Source organism: Petaurus breviceps, unplaced genomic scaffold (assembly GCF_028583685.1).
Source record: "Petaurus breviceps papuanus isolate PSGF00001 unplaced genomic scaffold, PetGlider_PUasm1.0 41, whole genome shotgun sequence".
Classification (NCBI taxonomy): domain Eukaryota; kingdom Metazoa; phylum Chordata; class Mammalia; order Diprotodontia; family Petauridae; genus Petaurus; species Petaurus breviceps.
The window spans coordinates 4219668-4225667 of NW_027186320.1; the positions used below are offsets into that span (position 1 = coordinate 4219668).

A 6000-nucleotide genomic window follows, 5' to 3' on the forward strand; every position below is an offset into this window, starting at 1 on the left:
TCTACTTTTTGAGATAGTTTACACCATTCTGTCTCTCTCCATCTTCTCTCATTATATTCTTCTCTCAACTCTTAATTTCCCCTTTAAGTATCATTCCTTCCTATTTAATTGGTCCTGTGCCCTCTATCTATGTATACCTGTAAGCATATATACATAAATTCACATTTGTGTTCATATGCCTGTATACCCTCCAAAATAGGCATACATACACACACACACACACACACACACATATATATTCCTTTCAACTATTTTCTTACTGAGAAATATTTCATCAGTTACTATGATCGTTTTTCCATGTAGGAATGTTAATAGTTCAACTTCCATCAGTGACTTATGATTTCATTTCCCTGGTTACCTTCTCAAGCTTCTCTTGTTTCTTATATCTCAATGTCAAATTTTCTATTCAACTCTGTTTTTTTTTAAATTAAGAATGCTTAAAAGTCCTCTATTCCACTGAATGCCCATATTTTCCCCTGAAAGATGATACTCATTTGTACTGGCTAGGTGATTCTTGGTTTTAATCCCATCTCCTCTGCCCTCCAGAATATACTATTGCAGGACCTTCAATTCCTCAGTGTAGAAGCTGCCAGAGCCTGTGTTTTCCTGATTGTGTTTCCACAATATTCAAATTGTTTCTTCCTGGCTGCTCATAGTATTCTCTCCTTGATTTGGGAATTATTGAACCTGGCTAAAATATTCCTAGGAGTTTTCTTTTTAGAATCTTTTTCAGGAGGTGATCAGTGGATTCTTTCAACCTCTATATTGCCTTCTGATTCTAGAACATCTGTGCAATTTCCCTTGAGAATTTCTTGGAGGATGACTTCTATGTTCTTACTTAGATCATGGATTTCAGGTAGTTCAATAATTTTTAAGTTATCTCTCCTGCATCTATTTTCCAGGTCAGTGGTTTTTCCCATGAGATATTTCACATTGCCTTCTATTCTTTCATTTGTTTGGATCTGTTTAACATCATCTTGATTTCTCTTAAAGTCACTAGCATCCCTTTGCTCCAATCTAAATCTGAGGGAAATATTCAACTCATTGAGCTTTTGAGATTCTCTTTCCATCTGGCAAATTTGGCTGTTTTAGGCATTCTCCTAATTGCCTTTTTGAGCCTCTTTTGCCAATTGAGTTAATCTGTTTTTTTAGGTGTTATTTTCCTCAATCAGGCTGTTGACTCTCATTTTGTAATTTTCTTGCATTGGTCTCATTTTTCTTCCCAATTTTTCCTCCATTTCTCTTATCTTCTTCTTAAGGTCCTCTATGGACTGTAACCAGCTTGTATTGTGCTTTGAAGCATTCGGTGAAGGAATTCTGACTTCACTGTCTTCCTCCTCTTCCATGATTTCCTCTTTTTGTCCACAAAATAGGAGGCTAATTTTGGAATCTTCTGTTTATTTTATTTCCTTTGTCTGATCATGTTGCCCCTCAGTCACTTGAGCCCTATGCTTTTTGCCTCAGTAGGACTCTGCTCCCAGACAGGGGAGCTTTTGTCCCAAATGCTGGGGTTTTCTCAGCTGCTGGAGGTATTAATTAGTTGCCCTCTCCGAGGCCTCCACACACTCTTGCAAGCTGGTCACACACCCCAGGACCTTAAACCTAGACTGCAATCCAGACGCAAGAAGTTTAAAGCAAGAGCAATTATCCCTCAGTCTGGTCATTTGGTCCCCCTATAGTCTGCAGGCCAGGAGCTGAAACTGCCTCATGGTGTTGGCTGTGCCACATGTCTCAGCGGCTTCTTGCACTGGGGGCAGAAGCCAATGCACTCTGGACTACTGGTCCCAAAGTCCACACTGCACTGACCTCTCACTTTGTCCTTAGCATCTTTGTGTTGATAAATTGGGAAAGTACCACAGCTGTGGCTTGTTAAGCCTGCACAGGTTGTAAAACCTCTGCATCATGCTGGCCTGAGCTCAGCTCCCAGAGTGCTGTGCTGGCTGATTCCTGCTGGCCTGCCGAGCTGTCCTCAGCAGGTGGTTAGTTTCTATGTGTCCTTTTGTGGGTTCTGCAACTCCAAAGTTTTTTCAGAGTCCCCTTTTTACATGGATTGTGGAAGGTGGAAACAGGAGCTGCATGGAGGTCCTGCTTCTACTCTGCAGTCTTGACTCCACCTTGGGCTTTTCTTTATATAAGGTATTAGCTACTCCCTGCCCTGCCCTTTCCTGTTATGTCAAAAAGTTTGCTCTACTGTGGGATTCACAAGTTCTGGGTCTTAATACTTGTTTCAGTTATGAACTTGAAACTAAGTGCTAAGTATCAATTAGCTTGCCAATTAAAGTGTCATAGAAGATATTCAAAATCTATTGCCATTAAAACTACTGACTATCCCTTCTCCTAATCTGTTGTCTCTTATGTCCTCCTCCAACCCCCTCCCAACTTGCTAGTAGGAGAAGATGGATTTCTGCACCCCAGTGCCTGTATATCTTACCTGTATTTTTTAATTCCAAGTTGCAAGTAAAAAACATTTTTTAAATGTTTTTAAGCTTTGATTTCCAGATTATTTCCCTCTTCTCTCCTCTCCCACCCCAACTGGGAAGACAAGAAATTCAATATAGATGATAATGTGTCATTACACAAAATGTAATGTTTTCATAACAGTTATATGGTGAAAGACTTCCCTTCACCCTATCCCATCCATACTTATACTATTTTCTTCTTTGACCCTGTCTGTTATCAAAAGTGTTTGCTTCTGACTATTCCCTCCCCCAATCTGTACTCCCTTTTATCATCCCCTCATTTTATCCCCTTCCTCCATACTTTCCTGTAGGGTATGATACCAAACTGAGTGTGTATGTTATTCCCTTCTTAAGCCAAATTCAATGAGAGTAAGTTTGACCCATTCCCTTTCACCTTTCTGCTCTGCTCCTCTATTGTAACAGTTTTCTCTTGCCTCTTTTATATGAGATAATTTACCATATTATATCTCAATTTTTCTTCTTCCAATTTATTCATTTCTCAACTGTTAATTTTATTTTTTAGATATCATACCTTCATATTGAACTCAGGAATATGAATAGTTCAACTTTAAGAAGTTCCTTATTACTTCTTTTTCCTGTTTACTTCTGTAAAGGAATGCACAAGCAGCTTTCAAGAGGACTGTTGCTGATAACAGCTTTTAAGTTTCTGATTACAGAGTATAGTGAACTTTCTATTCATTCAATAACAAATCAGAGCAAGACATTCACAGAAAATCAAGATACAGAATTCACAATGTTACAATATATCACAGAAAATCAAAATGCAGAATTCACCATGTCACAAGACAACAACTTATCACTAAAATGGCCACATAGTTTTCACCAACGTGTTCACATAGTTTTCAACAATGTGCATTCATTTAGTCAAGAAATCCTTAATTCAATCACAAAGTAGAAAAGTCAAAGTTTTCCATGGCTAGGTAACAGTAAATCATAATCTTCTTTATCAGTACACAGTATCCAAGTAAAGACTTCTTTCAGCTTGACTCAAGGCTCTATCTCAGCTTTCATGGTTCCTCCTCCATGATCCCAGCTCCAACTGTCACCTGGGTTCAAAGGCGGACAACTTCTATTTCCTTGTCCAGCTCCTTTTCCATCATGGCTCTGCCATGCTTTGTCTTCCCAGGAACAGGAATTGCGAAGGACAAAATTTAACAGAGCCATGATAATATTCATGCACATTGCTGGCACCATCATCAAATCTGCTTGTGAAATCATCACAGACTCACCAACAGGGTCTGAGATCTCAACAAAAATCATCAACATAGAAATCAACAGAGATTCACAAAAAAAAAGCCCAAAAGGTTAGCTCAACCATCAGTAAAGTCCCAGGACCTTGAAAACCCTCATCCAGGATTTTGGTAAATATACAACCAGAAAATCCTCTTTCAGAGCTTCCAGTAAATATCAAGGGTTTTGGGACAAAGTATCACAAACAAACATCAACACAGACAAAGCTGACAGAGTGCCAAGATACCACAGGATTTATCCTTCTTAACTGTGCCACCCCAAGAGTCTTCTTCTCAATTTCTTTTTTTTCTGTCTCTAGCTCTGGGGAGTCTCCTTATATAGTCATTAGCTCCTCTCCTGGAGTTACAAGTTTTAGGGGTCACAAGTTGTGGGGTTTGAACATTTTATTTCTTTTTTTTAATAAGATTACTTTATTCTATACCAGGCATATTATGACTAGAACAAACTGTTATTTCATAGTTTTATTCCATGTTTATAACAATACAATAAACTGTCTGGTGGTACACAAAATTTCTTCTACAATCACAAAATATACACTTAAAAGTTCCTCTCTAGGAAAAATGGCCCTCTACTGCTATGTCACCCTTCAGCTTTATCTTGACCTTAATATATATATTTTAAATTCAGGAGCAATTTCATGAATCAGTCATCTGGGTGTCCAATCTTTGTCCCTCACCTCTTAATTAAAACAATATGCTGTGATGAAAATGTTTGATATTTTTCATTCCACCTATAATCTATTACAAAAGTGTTATTCTGTAGGCATTTAGGTAAGAAAAAAGGTAAACAACAAAACCCACAATTTTTCTTTAAAAAAATCCAAACTCATAAGGGAATTTATCAGTCAAGTAAGCAACAAGTGAACAAGGTTTCACAATGGCAACTTGCTTTTTCTTCTAATTAACAAATACTTTTTTAAAATCAGTAGCACAGGTAAATATGGAGTGAGACGGTTTTAAAACCCCCTCGGGTTCTTACAGTGAGCACTTTTGATGTTCTATCTAATTACTGATGTGTTATGAAACACAAAATCCTAACTAGTGAATGTAAATCATCTTTATAGAAGGTTATTTTCTGTCCCTAGTATTTGTGAGGAATTGAGATATTGTCACTATCCAAATCCTCTAGTGTATTAAAAAGTGGCAGTAGTTACTGTCCATCAATTTCAGCTCCTTTGTAGGGCTTCATACAGTAGATTCTTAGGTATAGTTTTCAATCACAGAAACATAGCAGTGACAGACAACTGAATACAAAATGCTCCAATTTTTTGTCTGCTTTAAAAATATGGTCAACATACCATTTATTTGTTATTGGTAGAACAGTAATTTTGTGCTGAGAATTACAAACCGTAGACTCTAGGTGTTTTACTTCACAAAGAGAGTCTAATAACTGTTGAAAAAATTAATACGTTTCTCAGAAATAACTCACAGCAATTTGTTATTAAACTGAAACTACTACAAAAGAACAAATAACTTGACAATTCACTAAAATTTTTTAAAATTTTAGCCAAGAGTAGTCAGAATTTCAATTTACTAACTACAGTTTACACATGTTATATATTATGAAGCCACCATGTAAAAGAAATCAAAAAATAAATCACCTTGAAACCTAACTAAACTGCATATTCTAGAAATACAAGCTACAGCATAAAAAAAATGTTTTCGCACAGTAGTTAGTTGAGAAAAGCTGTTCATTCACCTCTTGGCTTGTAAAAAAAAACATTTTCCAGAATTCACTCTAAATGATTAACAAAACCTTTAAGTATTACGTGTAGCAGGTACTTTGTTTTCCCCTTCTATTTCTTCCACCACTGCTTGGGTCATAAGGTCAGCGATGTTTTTCTTCAGATCATCAATGCGACTGCTCATATCATCAATTCGGCCAATTATCTGGTCTGACATAGTCTGAAACTTGTCCTGCATCTGCTGGAGAAGCGTCTGAACAGTTTTGGGGTCTGTCTCCACCATAGCGCCGGCTCCTGATTGCACTCAGCTTCCCAATTCGTCTCTAAGCTGAACATTTTATTTCTTTACAGACTTGATACCAGGCTCAACAGAAACTTGAATTGGCACAGGGTGTTAAATCAATAGCTGAAATAAATTGTGAATTACTCCTGTGCTTGCATTATAAACCTTCTCATTCTTCTTTTGGTTCTTATACTTGCAAGTCAGATTTTCTGTTCAATTTTTTTTTTTCCATCAAGAATGCTTGAAAGTCCTCTATTTCATTAGACCATATTTTCCTCTGAAGCATTATACTCAGTTTTCCT

At 37.1% G+C, this 6000-nt stretch overlaps 1 pseudogene; it reads right to left on the reverse strand.

Annotated features, from left to right (window-relative positions):
* LOC138171091 (importin subunit alpha-1 pseudogene) overlaps positions 1-5698 on the reverse strand; it is a 60460-nt pseudogene extending 54762 nt beyond the window's left edge.
* Between the last annotated feature and the right edge of the window lie 302 nt (positions 5699-6000).